The sequence below is a fragment of the Pinus tabuliformis genome, chromosome 7 (assembly GCF_031772625.1).
Source record: "Pinus tabuliformis cultivar Carrire ecotype Pingquan chromosome 7, CPIR1, whole genome shotgun sequence".
Taxonomy (NCBI): domain Eukaryota; kingdom Viridiplantae; phylum Streptophyta; class Pinopsida; order Pinales; family Pinaceae; genus Pinus; species Pinus tabuliformis.
This window is the reverse complement of record NC_142293.1, coordinates 861,050,467-861,071,013: the sequence shown is the minus strand read 5'-3', so window position 1 is coordinate 861,071,013 and position 20,547 is coordinate 861,050,467. Positions and strand designations below refer to the sequence as shown.

The 20,547-nt window shown below is 37.4% G+C and overlaps 1 pseudogene; it reads left to right on the top strand.

Annotated features, from left to right (window-relative positions):
* The window catches only part of LOC149250328 (cytochrome P450 750A1 pseudogene), a 74,373-nt pseudogene extending 58,944 nt beyond the window's left edge, over positions 1-15,429 (top strand).
* The last annotated feature ends 5,118 nt before the right edge of the window (positions 15,430-20,547 follow it).

The window sequence follows — 20,547 nt, the reverse complement described above, 5'->3', positions numbered from 1 at the left end:
ACTCAACAATGTTGTCACTATATTTCACATGACTCTAACTTTGAAACTGTTGAAACACCTCCTTGAAGTTCTCATTCTCCAAACATACATATTTGTATGCATCATGGGTGAATGGATCCATCTACATCAAAGTTTCCAAAGTTGTCATCTTTAATATGGGTGACCTTGAAAGCATGTCAACCAACTTGTTTATGCTTCCCTTCATGTACATGATCACTAAATAAAATTGTTGTAGAAACCCCATCCACTTGTAATGATTTCTTTGTTGTAGCTTACTCTAGATTTGTAGGTACTGTAGTGGCTAGTGATTTGTGTGGATTACCGTCTCATTTCGCATCAGATAGTACTGCCACTTCTTCATAACGTGCACCATGGCACAAAGCTCCTTGTCGTAGGTAAGCTAGTTTAGAACTTACCTATACAATAATTTAGAATGGTAGCATACAATCTTTCCTCCTTGCATAAAAAACGCTCCCATATCATACCCACTTGCATATGTCCCCACTTTGAAGGGCCATTTCAAGTTTTGTAATGCTAGAACTCATGGTTGACTGATATTCTTGTTTAGCTCCTTAAAGGCCCTCTGTTGAACCTTTCCCCACTCGAAACTCTTGCCACTTTTTATTATTGCATGGAGTGGTGTTATTACCATTGAAAATGAGGCTATGAATTTCCTCAGTTACTGTGCTACCCCAATGAAACTCCTAATATCTGAAATATTAGTAGGCATAGACTATTTCATTATGGCCTCCATATTGGTAGGTTTTATCTTTAACTCTCCTCCACTTATCACATACCCTAGATAAACCAAAGAATATTGTGAAAACTCACACTTCTTGATATTTACTATTAGGTGATGTTTTTTTCATGTCTCTAGTACTTGCATCAAATGTGAGATATGCTCCTACCAACTTGAACTATATATCAGTATATCATCAAATTAGACAATAACAAATGAATCTATAAAAGGGAAATGTATATCATTGATTAAGCTCATAAATGTAGCAGGTGCATTGCATAGGTCGAATGGCATGACTAACCATTCATACAAAAGTTTCCTATGTAAGAGCCCTATCATAGGGTCTTGTAACAGATCTATTTCTCTAGAATTTAAATGCAATAAGAGGCAATAATTTACTTTCTTACAAGACTTTTAAACGATGAAAATTTTACCATTTACATTCCAATCCTTATAACTTATAGTGAACATTTCATTTTAATAAATTTACATGAGTAATCTATAGAGGAATATCTGTACCGGTGGCTGGTGGAGATGCCTTTGAGCTGCTGCTCTTGCTGAACGCTCCTCTTGACTAACCCAACTAGATTTACCTCCTAGCCAACTAGGAAATAATTCCTATCACAAGAAACCTCCACAGGTTCCCTAGCCCTCCGAGCCCAGGTCCAATCAGATGTAGTGTGTGTATCCAAGATGAATGATACAGACCAAGATGAACAATATTTCCCTCCTCTCAACAACCTAAGAAACCTTCACAGGTTCCTTAGGTCTCCAAAAATCACAGCAAATCCTAAAATCATAAGCAGGACCCAACATCCCCTTTTCTACTTTCCTCCTTCCCCTTTTATGCCATCCCTCCCTTCTCCACTTCAACCACCTCTCATTAATGTCATTAATTTCCCCTTCATCCTTACAATTGACTTCTCTTCTCCCAAGTAAATCTGAGAGTACATTTGGAAATGTGATATGAATATAAAATTAGGTAATTAATGGGAGAGTACATTTGGGAATGTGAGATGAGGACCATGTCTTCTCCCAAGTAAATGTGAGAGTACATTGGGGAATGTGAGATGAATATATATATTGATAATTAGTTGGAGAGGACCATGTCTTCTCCCAAGTAAATGTGAGAGTACATTGGGGAATGTGAGATGAATATATATATTGATAATTAGTTGGAGAGGACCATGTCTTCTCCCAAGTAAATGTGAGGGTACATTGGGGAATGTGAGATGAATATATGTATTGATAATTAGTTGGAGAGGGCCATGTCTTCTCCCAAGTAAATGTGAGGGTACATTGGGGAATGTGAGATGAATATATGTATTGATAATTAGTTGGAGAGGGCCATGTCTTCTCCCAAGTAAATGTGAGGGTACATTGGGGAATGTGAGATGAATATATGTATTGATAATTAGTTGGAGAGGACCATGTCTTCTCCCAAGTAAATGTGAGGGTACATTGGAGAATGTGAGATGAATATATATATTATTTGAAATAATGGAAGGAGACCATATCCTACCTAAGATTCAATTTGAGAAGGCAAGTTGGGAATTTGAATAATAGAAATCATGAATTTTATATTAGACAATAAATTTATAGTTTCCCAAATGAAGGTATTCATCAATATTTCTCAATATTTTCAGGTAATGTAAACATTAATAAAATTTTGAAGGATAAGATTTAAGTGGGGCATTACATACACCCCTCCTTCAGAAAACTTCATCCCAAAGTTAGAATGAAAAGATACAAGGAGTTCGAAAGCATAGCAAACTAGAGAGAGTTATAGCAGTAAAATTTGATAAGTCAGACGATGGCATTACTTACCATCAAGAGTCTCCAACTGATCTATATCCCCCTACCCATCCTGAACTACTTCTGATCCCACCCTATCCGTCCTCTGCTACTTTATCAGTGGCAACGGCCATACTAACCACTGATAAAACCGACATGGTGGAAGCGTCGACTATATTGACCTAACTTCCCCAACAGGAAACTGGCAATCATCATCACACATCTAGGGGAGCGTGTCCACCACTGCCCTCTCACGATTCCAGGTTTCGAAGGATACATGGTGGGAAATGCCTCCACCCCTCCTTCACAACTAGAGTCAACACCCTAACACGGACCACACTACAGAGCTAGTTGGACTTGTCATCGAATAATCTAATCAAGTGGTCTTGCCACCTGTCATTTGCATTTTACTCATGTCATAAGACTGCATATCAAGTAGATACCAAATGTAATAGAACAATGTGCATTATACCTTCCCCATGAGATGTATCGACCTTCCTTCAATGGAAGAGTAGCTCTCAGCTATCATATAGTTCTTTCCCGCTACGAGTTAGCTCTCATTCATTCCTTTATATAACAACAAGACATATAATCATCACATTATTAAGTCTAGTATCCACGTGTCAATTTTGTAGTTCATACTGGAAACAAATCATAATTTCACTAAGTCATTCATTTAGATACATCATATCCACTTAAGCCATACATGAAACAACAATAGCTCTGATAAGTCATGCACTAGATAAATCATCAACAAGTAAGTCATACATTAGGTCATACATCAAAACATTTCCATCATCCAAATCAAACCTAAGTAGTTTCACATGTTCAACCAAATGCATCAATATTACATAATGTTCATAAATAAATAACATGGAACTGCAAAATAGAACCTTAACATAGGTAGCTGTCTAGTCAAAATGGGCATCACAGATGCTCAAAAAGTGAGGGGTAGTCACAACGCATAGTCTCTGCATCCTCCCAGGTAGTAGATCCTAGGCTATACTTGTCCCACTAGATCTTAACTTGGTCCATCGTGCGACGTCTGAGCTGTCGAACCCTACGGTTCAATATGCGTAATGGTTCGACCACTATAGTTCCCATCTCCGAGACTTGCAATTCCCTCCAATCCAGTTTGTGAGATTCATCAAAAACATAATGTCATAAAATAGATACATGAAAAACATCATGAGTTTTATGAAAATGGGGCGGCAATATAGGATGATAGGAAACTGGTCCAATCTTCTCCATAATCCTAAAAGGTCCTACTAATCGAGGCGACAATTTTGTCCCCTTCCCAAACCGAATGGTGCTTTTGTTGGGCCAAATACGAATAAAAACTTGGTCCCCTACTTCATAACTGCGATCAATCCTATGTGAATATGCATAAATCTTCTATCTATCCTATGCTTCCTTTAACCTTTTCCGAACCTGCTTTACCTGTTCCTCCATTTCTTGAACTAATTCAGGGCCCACCATCACTCGGTCCTCCAACGTTTCCTAACCCAATGGTGTCCTGCAAGGCCTTCCATATAGAGCTTGATAAGGAGGCATCCCAATTCAACTATGATAAGTGTTATTATAGGAAAACTCTACCAATGGTAAGTACCTTTCCCACTGAGTTTGATTATCCATGACGTACATCCTAAGCATGTCCTCCAAAACTTGATTTACTTTATCAGTCTGCCCATCTGTTTCTAGATGATATGCAGTGCTCAGGTTCAATTGAGTCCCTAGTGCTGACTGCAAACTTGTCCAAAACCTAGATGTAAATCGGGAGTCTATGTCAGAAATTATCTTTGTGGGCAATCCGTGTAGTCGAATAACTTCATTGACAAACACTCGCACCACATCCATAACATCGTAAGTGTCCCTTACTGGGATGAAATGGGCACTTTTGGTCAATTTATCAACTATAAACAATATAGCATTGTGCCTCTACGAAGTGAGTGGAAAACCCACCACAAAATCCATGGAAATTACTTCCCATTTAGATGTAGGGATGTCATGAGGTTGTGTTAGTCCTGCTGGATGGTGATGATTAGCCTTCACTCACTGACATTCAAGACATTTGGCGACAAATTGGACTATGTCGTGCTTCATGCCTGCCCAAAAGAAGAGCTTCTTTGTGTCTGCGTACATCTTCTTTACCTTAGGATGTGCACAATAGAGTGATCTATGAGACTCTTCGAGGATGGTTTCTCTTATACCCCCTTCCTTAGCTACGTACATTCTCCCTTAGAATCTCAATAGGCCATCTAGTTCAAGGACATATCCCTCAAACTTTGGTTCTATCTGTTTCCCATTCTGGATGGCTGAGATGTCTTTTAGATACCAACTATCTTCAAAGAGTTTCTCCAATATCCGCTCCCTTAAATTTACCTTTAAGGCTACTAGGGAGAAGGTTTGCAGCCTCCTACTTAGTGCATCCGCCACTACGTTATCCTTTCCCTTGATGTATGAGATTTCGAAATCATACTCACTCATGAATTTGCTCCACCACCTTTGTCTAGCGTTCAGATCTATTTGAGTAAAGAGATGCTTTAGGCTTTGATGATCCGTTCTTAACTCAAATCTTCTCCCAATGAGGTAGTGTCTCCACAGCTTCAAGGCTAACATCACTGCTACCAATTCTAACTCGTGGGTAGCATATAACTCTTCATGTTTCTTCAATTTTCTAGATGTTTAAGCTATTACTCCACCTTCTTGCATCAATACCTCACCCAATCCTTGCACTGAAGCATCAGTGCAGACAATGAAGTCTTTTCTCATGTTTGGTACTTGAAGGATCAGTGCACTAGTTAGTAGCCTCTTTAGCTCTACGAACACAGTGTCACATTCATTTTCCCATTCATACTTGACCCCCTTTTGTTGTAATGTGGTGATGGGTTTTGTAATCCTTGAAAACCCTTCCACAAACCTATAATAATACCCTGCTAGCCCCATAAAACTATGTACCTCATGGGAATTTTTTGGTACTGGCCAATCCATTATGGCATTCACCTTTTCCGGGTGAACTGAAATCCCTTCTCTTGAAATTATGTGCCCAAGGTAATGAACTTCCTTCTGAAAGAAGGAACATTTTGACAATTTCCCATACATTTGATTTTCCCTTAAGCAAGTCAACACCACCCTTAGGTGCCTTTCATGCTCCTCTTCATTCTTGGAATACACAAGAATGTCGTCAAGGAAGACTTGCACAAATTGGTCCAAGTACTTCCTGAACACACCATTCATGAGGCTCATGAATACTGTTGGTGCATTGGTTAAACCAAATGGAACAACTACGAACTCATAGTGCCCAAACCGAGTTCGAAATGCAGTTTTTGAGATGTCCTCCTCCTTAATCCTCAATTGGTGGTACCCAGATCGTAGATCGATCTTTGAGAAGATTGTTGCTCCCTTCATTTGATCAAATAAGTCATCTATTCGAGGTATAGGGTACCTATTCTTTATTGTGGCTCTATTTAAGTCTTTATAATCTATGCATAGCCGCAAGGAACCATCCTTCTTCTTGAAAAAAATCACTGGTGCACCCCAAGGTGAAATACTAGGTCTGATAAATCCCAAGTCTAAGAGCTCCTTTAACTGCATTTGCAACTCACAAAGTTCTGGAGTTTTCATCCTATAAGGTGTCTTAGATATTGGTTCTGCACCTAGTTTTAGGTCGATGGTGAAATCAATCTCTCTTATGGGAGGTAATCCAGGCAATTCCTTTGGAAAAACATCCTTGTATTCTGACAAAACTAGATGTTGATATAAGGAAGGTCCTTTCTGGTCACTTACAACCTCAACCAAATATAGTTTGCAACCTTGTCTGAGACAATGTTTTACCTTCATCATGGATATGAATCGTAGGGACACTCCCCTCTTGATTCCAAAAATCTCAATTGGCCTACCTTCATCATCTAAACAGATCACCTTCTTCTTGAAACAGTCTACCAAAGCTTGATGAGCTTCTAGCCAGTCCATTCCAATAATTACATCATACGTCCCCAATGCTATGATGTATGCCTTCAACTTAGTCATACACACCCCGAGGTTTACCTGACATTGGTCAACACTAGGCCCTACTTCTTGTTTTATTCTAGAAGCCATCTTAGCTTGTTTAAAGTCAATGTGCTCATAGGCTGCCAACCCACATTTTTCTAATACAACTGGTGAAATGAAACTATCTCTAGCACTAGAATCAGACAAAATTTTAACTTTTACTTTGTTTATCATACCAGAGGTTTCTACCACGGCAGATTGGTGTTCAACTTGCTGAGTGTCATCTATTGTATAGATTCAATGGTGGCTACTTGCTCTCCCCATTGGTTCTTTTCCCTCTCTTTTGTTGTTACCAGTTTGTAACTCAGGGCAGTCCCGCTAGTAATGAGGTTCTCTGCATCCCAAACAGGTGATGCGTGGTGGACCTTGAACCGAATGTTGTGGAGTTCTTTGGAAATAGTTTCTTCCCCTGGAACACGTGCCACCACTTGTTGCTCCTCATGTATGAGTTTGATTTGTATGCGCTCTTGCAGCTGTGGGTGAAGCTGCACTAGAGACCATTGAAATCCCTACTATCGGTGTTCTAGGTATAACTCTATTTCCATATGGTGGTGGCCTCAAACTTCCTCCCCTTTGGAAGGTACAAGGGGTCTTCCCTTTAAACCCTATTTGGTGTGGAAAGATGGCCCTGCCTTCACCATTTAAGTCTAAGTGTTCTTCGACATAACGAGCTTGTTCTATAGCTTCTGCAACTGAGGATGGTTTCCACATCCACACCATTGCCCTAATCTTAGGTTTCAATCCATACATAAAACGATCCACTTGGTGCTGGTCAGTATCCATGTAGGATACATACTTGACCAATTCCATAAATTGAATTTCATATTCTTCTATAATACGATCTCCCTGTATCAGGGCATGGAAGGCTCCTACTTGTTGTTCTTCATAATATGCTGGTAGGTACTTCTTCCTGAACCTCTCCTCAAATAATTCCCAAGTAACTGTGTCTGAAGTGAGGTGCAGTTGATGCTCCAAGTTACCCCACTGATTCAGAGCACTATCTCTGAGTTGGAATATTGTTATTTTGGCTTTGGAATTGGAATTGCAATCCCTTAGTGCAAACAACCTTCTCATCCCTTCTAACTAGGCTTTTGCACGCTCGCTGGCATGACCTCTTGCGAACTCTGGGAGCTTAATCTTCTGGAGCTCCCTAGTAATGTCCTCAACTGGAGGTCTTCTCTCATAGTCGTTACATCCCTCAGGGTTCCCTAACCCTGATGGAGGGTGTTCCCCTTCCATTTCATTTGTTTGGCACCCTCTTAAGGTCTCATTAATTGCTTCGAGGGAACACAGGATGAGAGTCAATTCTAGTGAAGGTAATGGGTTATTTGAAGGAGGTCCTTGTGAAGACTGTCCGGGCCCTTGGTTTCTTTGTGTCCTCACCATTTTGATTTGTTCAAATCTGCACGATATCTAAGACTTATTATCACTATTCCTAACATTTTCTACCACACTCTAGATATTCCAAAGAGAACCCAAGCAATAAATGGAATTTAATAGTCCAATGGAATTTAATATTCATTTTATATATTCTTGTCATTTTCAGGTAATCCAATGCTCACATGGTTGCACTGGAAGCATGACTACTCTTGAAAATGTATAGATTCAGTTTAATAAAGTAAGTTATTTTGATATGCTTTAGTTTACAAAACAGATTAAGTTTGCAACAACTTCAGTTTACAATATATGGATTTTATTTATTTATTTATTATTATTTTTTTTTTTTTACTTTCATTGGAGTAGTATTACAGTTTTAATTGTAGTTCGTGACTTTATTTAGTTGAGTGCAATAAGTTGCAGGATTTTAAAGATTGAAGAAGATTTATTGTTATGAAATCTTAACTTCATAGCCAAATGAGTTAGACACTACGAAGTTTGTTTTGCAGCTACAATATGTGGTTGTTGGAATGAAGTTTCAGATTAGTGCAGGTTTAGGTCACATGTTTTTATGGTATGATTGCATAGCCAGATAGAATAGAATGGAAAATTTTGAAATTACGCATAGATTCAACTATAAGAGTTTTGTCACTGGTGAATATTTCATGGAAGGTTTCTTGTTTGCTTCTCAAGTAACCATTGGAAGAATTAAAGGTTGAATATTAGGATGGCATCTTCAAAGAAATCTCCTTTGAAAAATTTTTGTAGCACAATATGATGCTCAGAAGTTTTCTCGACTCGATGATGTTTCTAGTATAAAGGATAGGTTGAAGAAAAGAGGTTATGCCACCACCTGTAAGTGGAATTCCAACTAAGAAAGATGTTGGAATCAAGAAAATGTAACACTTCATAAACTTTGCAAACCTCAACACACAATAGAATATTGAAACATTGCTCCCCATGGATTCTGATCTAGGTAAACTAATGTTCCTCAAGGAAACCATGTTGTAAAATATGTTTGTCTGTAGTTGACCAAACAAATAATTTATTAGACCAGAGCATGCCTTTTGGGAGTTGAAGATTTTTCTAGATGATGTTGTGTAAAATAAAAAATCAAAGAAACAAAGAATATGGCTTCCTGATGTTAGCCATAGGAGAGAATCAAAGAAATGATCGTGACCTATCAGATGACAATTATATGCACCCTCAGAAGTCAACGTTTTAAGGATGGTGGAAGAAACACTAGATGCTTTGTTTTTAAATAAATAAACAAACAAATATTGTTATTAATAAAATAATCCAAAAAATGATAGACATAATTTAAATAAAAATATATATGACGAATTACAATTATATGTGGTGATTAATGATATAATTAATTTGAATTTTAAAATGTATGAGAGGTTTTTCCAGTAGCTGTGTGAAAAATATAAAACAATAGATGTAGAGGACCATTTCAATTTATGTGGCTTAAACTATCTTCGAGAAAAAAATAACAGTAGGAACGGTAGAGAGACTAGCTAATACTAGACCATACTTGATGGGGGCACATTGAATCCCCAAATAAGGCAAAGGTTGTAATGTAACTAATTCCGGGGGATTGAAGCTAAAGAGGGCTATACATATATAACTGAGAATTTTCAATTGATGCGAAAGAGCAGAGCTGAGCTGAGCTGGATTGGATTATTTTTAATTTAAAAGTTGAATAAACCAGTGATGATAAGAAAAAGTAACTCATAGAACAGAGCTGTATGTATGTATTATTAATTTGAAAATGGATATTATATATATTAATTTGAAAGTTTAATAAACTTGTCAAAAGAAAAGGAGGGTAACCGCAAGATGATAGAAGCGGGAAGTTGGTTCCATTAAACTCAATAAATTCATTGGTGGGTTTAATTGACATGTTAAAAACCTTGGATTAAAGCAATGGACACATAACACAATACACAGAGACATGCGTACACAGGTAGTTAAGCTGAATCTGAATCTAGAGACATGCGTACACAGGTGGATAGAAATGGTATGGTTAAAATTATGGAGGAGGAAACAGGGCATTGAATGAAAAATTCATTAGTATGGTGGACACATTCGAGGAGGAAACAGAGCCTTAAATCCATGGTTAATGCACATGGCACAACACGTTAAACCAATACACAACTAATGAGTGGAGGCATTTGAAAATTTTCTGGCAAAATGGTTTTCATAATAGTTGTTAGGTTATTTTTCCAGTAATAAATATAATTTTATAAAATTATTTGTTCCCTAACTCTTTTGTTTAATGTCAAGGGTTTTGACTGATGAAGCTTTTACTATTCGAGTAGCCTTTACAAAATATTTGGAAGGTCTTTTGACTACTTCAAATTTACAGAAATACGTAAAGAAACACCCACTTGGAAAACCAACAATCGCTAGAGAAAGCCAGAATTCACATTTCTACCGTCAGGTTCATCCCATGAATATAACACCATTTCCGTAATGAGAATGCCAAATGGTTTTAAGGAAATAGAGAATTCAAGTTATCAAGTTTCTTTAAAAGAATTTGATCCTAGATCGGTATCCTGTTTCCAGTTGAAGTTCACAGTTGAGTTTTATACAAGTGACAGAGTTATCTCAAAGCATTATGAAGCCCATTTTCGTTGAATCCATTCGACACCGTCAGGAAAATTAGCTTCAGGAGAAATCGATTTTGAGAAGTGCACATACACAGGGTAAAACCCTTGTAGGTTTCAATTGCGATAAGAGGTGCCCACAAAATCAATGGAGATGATTTAATCTTGGACCTTCCCCCTCTCAAGCCTTTCGACATTTAATGGAGAGGGGACCTCCGCAATTAACAGTTTTGAAAATCCACGTTTCATACGTGGAATCTTGTGAGCAAATGCGGGGCTCCCTCCTAAAAACTGCTTACTGCCTAGACTCCCTCCACATTCTGCCAATTTGTAGATTGGGTGGTTTTCGATGTATTACCATGGAATTTGAATGCCAGAAGGTATGGAAGGTATCCCCTGGCTTTAGCTAATGATGTTTGGAATGAAGGAATGGAATAATTCAAAACTTTTCCATATTCAAGTCAAGCTTGTTGCAATGATGGTAGTTCCTTTGCAGGTTATGTCATCTCTGTAAAGGTTATTAACATTAATACAAAATCTCAAAACCATTAATGCATTTTTAGAAATTGCAGAGGTAATCAAGAAAATTACCGAGCGAATGGATAATTCAAAGAGAACTCAAGCTACAAGGAGGAGGTACATGTGAAAGCTATTGGGACCATCGTAAGACAGAGGAGTTGATTGCAAAATGGAAACAAGTTTTCTATACATGAAATTGATTTTCAAATTGCTCAAAGAACCGCCTTCAAAGTTCATTTATGAAAAGAATATTGCCAAAAGGTTTAGCACAAAATGGTCTTCTACACAATTTCATTTGCCCGAGAACAAATTTTTTTCTTGTTGCAACATAAACTAAAATGTTATTTTAGCTTAGATGGAAGCTTCTACAGGATTGCAAGGAAAATTTTAAAGTGCAATTTACAGGTTAGTAATGTCTTGGTCTTCAAAGATTCAACTAGATTTGAAAAATCTCTAGTAGGTAGGCTTCAAGGTCCAGATTTTGAACCTAGCTCTGATACCATGTGTAAGAGCCCTATCCTAGGGTCTTCTAACAGATTTATTTCTCTAGAATTTAAATGTAATAAGAGGAAATAATTTACTTTCTTATAAGACTTTTAAATAATGAAAATTTTACTATTTACATTCCAATCCTTATAACTTATAGTGAACATTTCATTTTAATAAATTTACATGAGTAATCTATAGAGGAATACCTGTACCAGTGGCTGATGGAGATGCCTTTGGGATGCTGCTTTTGCTGAACGCTTCTCTTGACTAACCCAACTAGATTTACCTCCCATCCAACTCGGAAATGATTCCTGGCCTAGGAAAGCTCCACAGGTTCCCTAGCCCTCCGAGCCCAAGTCCAACCAGATGTAGTGTGTGTGTCCAAGATGAATGATCCAAACTAAGATGAACAATATTTCCCTCCTCTCAATAACCCAAAAAACCTCCATAGGTTCCTAAGGTTTCTAAAAGTCACAGCAAATCCTAAAATCATAGCCAACCCAAAATCATACGCAAGACCCAACATCCCCTTTTCTTCCTTCCTCCTTCCCCTTTTATGCCCTTCCTCCCTTCTCCACCTCAACCACCTCTCATTAATGTTATTAATTTCCCCTTCATCCTTACAGTTGACTTCTCTTCTCCCAAGTAATTCTAAGAGTACATTTGAAAATGTGATATGAATATAAAATTAGGTAATTAATGGGAGAGTACATTTGGGAATGTGAGTTGAATATATATATTGGTAATTAGTTGGAGAGGACCATGTCTTCTCCCAAGTAAATGTGAGGGTGCATTGGAGAATATGAGATATATATATATATATATATATATATATATATATATATATATAGATATATATATATATATATATATATATATATATATATATATATATATATATATATATTATTTGAAATAATGGAAGGAGACCATATCCTACCTAAGATTTAATTTGAGAATACAAGTTGGGAATTTGAATAATAGAAATCATGAATTTTATATTAGACAATAAATTTATAGTTTCCCAAATGAAGGTATTCATCAATATTTCTCAATATTTTCAGGTAATGTAAACATTAATAAAATTTTGAAGGATAAGATTTAAGTGGGGCATTACATCCTAGTTTTGAAGATGGTCTTCCAAGTATCATTTTCTAACTAGAACCTAGTGATATCCAAACTTTATGTCCAGCTTGGTGAAGTATTTCACTTGCGGCAATTGATCCACCAGATCATCTATCCTAAGCAGGGGGTACCTATTCTTGAACGTAATTTTATTTAGTACCCTTTAATAAATACACATCGACCAAGTCCCATTTTTATCTAGTATAATGATGGTGCCTGACCCACATGGTGATGTACCCGATCGAATGACACCTTGTTCCAGTAGTTAATTTCTTCACCTTCCCTTTTTGTATAACAGACTATGTGTACTTCCCAATGTTTGGCAATTGGGATTCTGAGTATACCTGCATCTTGTGCTCCACTTACCTCTTGTGTGGTAACCCTTTAGGCTCCTGGAATAATAGATGACCATATTCTGGCCACCAAGTCCTCCATTGATGCCCACGGTGACGAAGCGGCAGAGCAGGTTAAAGACTTTGTGGATGTGCTCCTCCAGCTGACAGCTGAGAGCAATCATACAGAGGGAGAAACCAAAGCCGCACGGGAAACAATTAAAGCAATGATTTTTGTAGGTTTTCATACTATTGTTAATTTATTTTTTATATATCGCGGAAAAATCTATCAGAACTTAGATACCAAATTTGTAGCAGAATAGCGATCACTTATTACGATTCATTGATTTATTATTTTTATTCCATAAAAATCATGTTATTTGGAAGTTCTAGTGAATGGTTTGTAAAGAGTAAGTTTTTACTTTTGACATTTGTTTATGTGTTTTCTGATCATAACTTATTTGTTTATATCTTAAAACTACTAATTCTTAATTTGTTTTTTTTACAGGAGGGGATAAATGGAAAGAGATACGAAATCTCGAAAGAACAAGGGTCAAAATACAGAGAAAGGAATCAGATCTATACTTCCTCAAGCAATGTCGCGATTCTAAGAACCAGAATCTCCTTGTGGAAGTTATCCATATTTATCACAAACTCTTTTTCCTCTTCTCTGTATATCAAGTCCTGATGATGAGTCTTGCTCTAGACTCGAAACGTCAATATTCTTCGACAAAAAAGAAAAAGATGAACACTGTGGATTATCCGAATCAAAAACCACTCCACAGAAACCTGCAATCCAAAATTGTTGCCCTGTACGGAGGGGATAAATGGAAAGAGATACGAAATCTCAAAAGAACAAGGGTCAAAATACAGAGAAAGGAATCAGATCTATACTTCCTCAAGCAATGTCGCGATTCTAAGAACCAGAATCTCCTTGTGGAAGTTATCCATATTTATCACAAACTCTTTTTCCTCTTCTCTGTATATCAAGTCCTGATGATGAGTCTTGCTCTAGACTCGAAACGTCGACAAAAAAGAAAAAGATGAACACTGTGGATTATCCGAATTCAATCTCTCAAAAACCACTCCACAGAAACCTGCAATCCAAAATTGTTGCCCTGTACGGAGGGGATACATGGAAAGAGATACGAAATCTCGAAAAAACAAGGGTCAAAATACAGAGAAAGGAATCAGATCTATACTTCCTCAAACAATGTCGTGATTCTAAGAACCAGAATCTCCTTGTGGAAGTTATCCATATTTATCACAAACTCTTTTTCCTCTTCTCTGTATATCAAGTCCTGATGATGAGTCTTGCTCTAGACTCGAAACGTCAATATTATTCGACAAAAAAGAAAAAGATGAACACTGTGGATTATCCGAATTCAATCTCTCAAAAACCACTCCACAGAAACCTGCAATCCAAAATTTTCATAGTTATTTTTTCATTAGAAATTCCTAGAATAATATTACGTAATATGTGTGATTCGTCTAAAATTTAGGATAAAAATTTCATTTAGTATCAAAAACTAAAAAAACGTTGTCTCCTCAATAAAATTCTCATAAAAAAAAATTAAACTAATCACATATATTACATAATGTTATGCCAGAACTCTCTAAATATATTTTCTTAGATCAAAAAAAAAAAGTGATTTCAGATGGTTCCTCTGATATCTGATATTTTATTTTCAAAGTAGCAATTCATTATTAGATTAAGTTTTAAAGATAGTAATTTACATAATTGTTTGTACAGGACATGTTCGTGGCTGGAATGGAAACGTCGACGACGACATTAGAATGGACGATGAGTGAGCTGCTCAGACATCCCCATGCCATGAAGAGATTGCAGGAAGAAATAGAATCCACCGTCGGGAAACATGGCAAAGTAAACGGATCAGATGTGAGAAGGATGAAGTACCTCCAATGTGTGGTGAAAGAGACGCTGCGAATACACCCACCGTTACCGTTGGGGCTTCCACATGAATCTGTGACGGCTGCAACCGTAGCCGGATACTATATACCTAAAAAAACAACGGTAATGGTGAATGCGTGGGCCATAGGGAGGGACCCCAATGTGTGGGGGGCAGATGCTTTGGATTTCAAGCCGGAGAGATTTATGCATGAATTGGACGGGCATGATAACATTATGGATTTAGTATTGAGTCAATCAGATTTCAGGATGCTTCCATTTGGGGCAGGAAGGAGAGGATGCCCAGGGGCTGGCATGGCTATTCCCACAGTCGAACTTGCGTTGGCTCAGCTGCTACACGTCTTCGACTGGAGGGTGGAAGGTGTACCATCCGAGATGGACATGAGAGAAGTGGAGGGAGCGTCGCTGTCGAGACTTGTTCCACTCTCTGCTTTTCCATCGTTAAGGAGTGGAAGCGTTTGATGGTTCCCCGTATGTGTTTTCTTGCTTTTTCTTCTTCGTATACTTACGAAGAACCTTAGTGTCGTGGCTCGTAATCTATGTATGGAAGAAGTGTTGTGTTGTGGTTTTTTCTTGCTTTTCCTTCTTCGCATGCTTATGAAGAACTTTAGTGTCGTGGTTCCTAATCTATGTTAGGAAGAAGTGTTGTGGTTTGTAATGTATGTTGCCGTAAAAATATGAAAGATATAGCCGGCATGTTTTTTTCGTATGTGTTAGAAAATTTTATAGGGGAAGAGGAGAGGAGTGTGCTCAAGAAAAAAATTGCAGTAACAATATGAAAGATATCCCGCATGTTTTATTTTGTTTTTTCTTTTTCTTCGTATGCGTTAAAAAATTTTACACGGGTAGAGGAGAGGAGTTTTCCTCAAGAAAACAATTGTAGTAACAATATGAAAGCTATGTCCCGGCATGTTTTTTCTTGCTTTTTCTTCTTAGTACGTGTTAAAAAATAATTGCGGCAAGTAAATCGTAAGATGTTTAATTAAAACACAGAATGCAACTAGGCAGAGCCCTAATTAAAACAAAGAAATTTACTTACGGAAAAACAAAATTTTAGCTTATAATTCAAATGCTTGAAAATACATTCATATGAGATTGCATCTCATTCACCAAGTAAAAACCAAAGGTTTAGGGGATTTACACTTCACCAGGGTTGCACACAGTAACGGTTGTTTTCACTGGCCCCACCAAAATTTCTTCCACGATTTTCTTCCTCTCTCGATAAACTTTGCAAATGACTTTCAGATTCATATTTATCAAAACATACAACTTTGACTCATTAATTCATGGCAGATCAAAACATTAGTACACAGTATGGGTGATTTTACATAATAAATGATTTTCTGAACTTGAAGGGGTTGTGGAGTGTAGATAACAGTCTCGGAGTAAATGTTTGCCCATACTTATAAAATTCATTAAGCTCTTTAAATCTCTCATGTGTTGTGGAATGGTCAATGTTGTACTACTACTAAGAACTTCAGTCCTTCCGCCTGCAAACAGAATTACAACCTGTAGAAGTTGACTAGACAAGCATGATGGTTCTCAGTGTGTTTAAGGCGGTGATTGAGATTAATATTTCCAACACTCCCCTTTAATCACAACTGCCACCATTGAAATTTCCCATACCGTCTCTATGCCAATGGCTTTGTGAAAATATCATAGAATTGTTCTTGTGACCTACAGTGTTGCAACATAATTTGACCATTGTTAATTAACTCTCTAATAAAATGATATTTAACATCAATCTGCTTGGTCCTATTGTGAAAGACAATTATTTGAAAATACAATTGTGGAAGTGTTGTCGCAAAAAATAGTTGTCATTCGCTCTTGGTCATGGCGAAGATCCCTCAACATCCTTCTCATCCAAACTACTTGACACACTGCTATTGTTGCGGTGACATATTCAACTTCTGATGTTGACAGTGATATTATTGGTTGCTTCTTGGAGGCCCATGAAATGACTCTAGAACCCAAATGAAAAACATATCCTGGCGTGCTCTTTTTATCATCGACACTTCCTACCCAATCACTATCGGCGTAACCAACCAGCCTGAAATCATTTGTTGTGGCATATAGAATACCATACTCCTTTGTCCCATTTACATACCTTAGAATTCTTTTTGCTCCTCGCCAATGCATCTCCTTGGGTATCTCCAAGAACCTCGACACCAAACTCACTACATACATTATATCTAGTTTAGTGGTGGTCAAATACATCAAGCTGCCTATCATGCTTTTGTATAATGTTGGATTGACATTGCTGCTACAATCTTCTTTGCCTAACTTCAACCCCATGACAGTTGGAGTTGATGCAGGTTTGTTGTTATGCATTTTAAACCTCTCCAAAATGTTTGCCACATACTTTCTTTGAGAAATAAAAATGTCATTTTCTATTTACTTCACTTCTATGCCCAAAAAAATATCTTAACAATCCCAAGTTAGTAATTTCGAATTCACTTTTCATGATTTCTTTGAAATCAACGGCGAGAAAATCATCACTACTTGTAAAAATCAAATCATCTACATATAAGACAACAATAAGAATCTTAGCATAATTACCTTTGATGTAGAGAGTAGGTTGACCATCACATTTGTCGAAACCATTTTCCAACAAGTAAGCATTTATTTTTTTATACGATGCACTTGGTGCTTGCTTTAGCCCATAAAGAGCTTTCCTCAACCTATAGACCTTGTCTTCTTGGCCTTCTACCTCATAACAAGGTGTTTGCGCAACTTATACTTCCTCTTTCAGCACTCTATTCAAGAACGTTGATTTTATGTCCATTTGATACACTTTCCATTTATGTTGCGTGACAATCGCCACCACTGTATGCACTATCTCCATCCTCGCGACTGACACAAACGTCTCCGCATAATCTCTTCCATGCTACTGCTTGTATCCTTTGACAACTAGCCTTGCCTTATGCCTTTCAATCTTACCGTCGACATTTGTCTTGTTCTTATAGACCTACTTCACTCCAATAACTTCTTTTCCTTGCGGAAGGTCCACTAACTCCCATGTGTCATTATTTTCTATTGCTTCTATTTCTTCCTCCATTTCCACAACCCATTTTTCTTCTTCGACTGCATCCTAAAAATTGATTGGGTCATCTACATGACAGAATAATGCAAATAAGGAATTTATACCAAAGCTACTATCAACTTCATAAATCTCATTTAAATTTCTGAATTTCGGTCTTCTTATGCTTGCTGAAGATGTGCTTGACATTTCACCTGGTGTTGCGCTTTGCGGTGTGCTTGGAGAAGCACTTTCTTGATTGCATGACGTTGTCCTATTATTTTTCGACGGTGTTACTTGCTTCCTGCTTTGTTGTGCTTGAATAGGAGTAAAGGGAGTCACTGTTGAGGAATTTCTTGCTGTTGTCAATTCCTCTTTGTCCTCATGTGTTCTACATGTTTTCACATTAACTGTCTACTCTAAACTTCCATCCCATGCTTCTTCTACTATAAACTGCACATATCTACTGATTATGACCTTCTTGGTTGATGGATTGTATAGCTTGTATGCCTTGGATTCATCACTATATCCAAAAAAGATGCATTTATCCCCCTTTCTCTTCAACTTCTTCCTTAACACATCCAGGATATGTGCATAAGCCACACATCCAAAGATTCTCATGTGAGTGACATTATGCTTTCTTCCACTCCATGCCTGTTCAAGAATCACATTCTTGACACTTTTGGTTGGACACCTATTAATGGTATATGCTACACAAGTGACAACTTCAACCCAATAATCATTTGGAAAATGCTTTGCCTTCAACATACTCCTTCCCATTTCCATAATGGTCCTATTATTCCTTTCCGCAACACCATTTTGTTGAGGTGTACACCTTGTTGTAAATTTCTTATGAATTCCATGCTCCTTGCAAAATCGAAGGAAATCATTTGAGATATGTTTGCCACCTCTGTTAGTTCTCAAGGCTTTGATGTAGTGTCCACTTTGCTTTTCAACAAGAGCCTTGTATTGGCAAAAGCGCTCAAACACTTCACTTTTCTATTTTAGGAGATAGACCTATGTCTTCCTTGTGTAGTCATCTATGAAGGTTAATAAATAGTGGCTGCCACCAATTGATGGTGTCTGCATTGGTCCACATAAATCTGAGTGGACAATCTCCAAAGGTGCCTTATCCCTCACTAACTTTCCTACTGTAAATGTCTCTCTATGTTGCTTACCCAAGATACATCCTTCACATACATTGTCCGATTTTTCTATACGTGGCAATCCCTTCACCATGCCTTTCTTATGCAACAAATTCAAACCTCCAAAGTTGAGATGACCAAATCTCAAATGCCATAACCAATTTTCATCTTTGACCTTTGCTTGATAGTTCACTTGTGTAATAATTGCAACTTTTCTCTTGCAAGTTCATTGATAGTTGTGATTGTGCACATTCTTCCTTCAAATCTGATCTTATTTTTGGGGGAAACATTCTATTTTTTGTCATCTAAACTTTTGCAATCAGTTGTCTTCTTGGAGGCTTATCCAAAATTGTGCGCTCATCATTTTTGAAAAAGACATTGTAGCCCTTTTTCATGAGCTCTCCAATGATCATGAGGTTATGCTTCAAGCCAGGGACAAAGTAAACATCTGAGATGTACTTCTTCTCCCCCTTCTTTGTTAGGATATTAACTCTTCCTTTTCCCATGACAAAGACTTTGCTATCAGTCCCTAATGTCACTTCAGATTTCACACTTTCATCTAGATTGGAAAACATTTCTATGTTCCCTAACATGTGGTTGCTAATCCCTGAATCTAGATACCATATATCATTTTATTTTTCTTGTGCTACATTACAAGATAAAAACATGCTATCTTGGTTTTGATTTTCCTTTGTGAAATATACACTTGGTTTGTTACTAATGTCATATTGCTTATTTCTACATTCATTTGCATAATGACCATACTTCTTACAGTAATGGCATTGGACTTGATATTTATCATACCTCTGACCTTGTGCTTGATTTTAGATTGGGCCTTGACTTGGATTTTGATTGATGCCCCTTCCACTCGAGCTTGAAGGGTTGCTTCTTCCACCTCTATGTGGGCTTATTCCTCTTCCTCTAGCATATGATCTTCCTCTACCTCTAACTTGACCAAATGAAACTTGTGTCTTGAAGGCATGCTCCAATGAGGAGCCTGTTGCTTTATTTAGTGTATGTTCATGATAAACCAGTGATGCATGAAGCTCATCCACTGAGAACTATGAGAGATCCTTTGTCTCTTCTATGGCCACAACAATGGCATCAAACCTTGCTGGAAGACTTCTCAAAACTTTCTCAACTAATCTCCTTTCCTCAAGTGTCTCATCATGAGACCTGATTTGAGTAACCAATCCAGTTACATGTGTAAAAAGTGAGTCTACATTCTTAGAATCTTTCATACAAAGTGTCTCAAAATCTCTTCTTAGAATTTGTATCTTTGTTGTCTTCACTTTTTCCATGCCTTGGTAGGTTGTCCGGAGGGTGTCCCATGCTTACTTGGACTTCGTCGCTGCTGCAACCCTTGGGAAAATACTCTCATGAACTACTTGAAAAATGTAGAAGAGGTATTTTTCA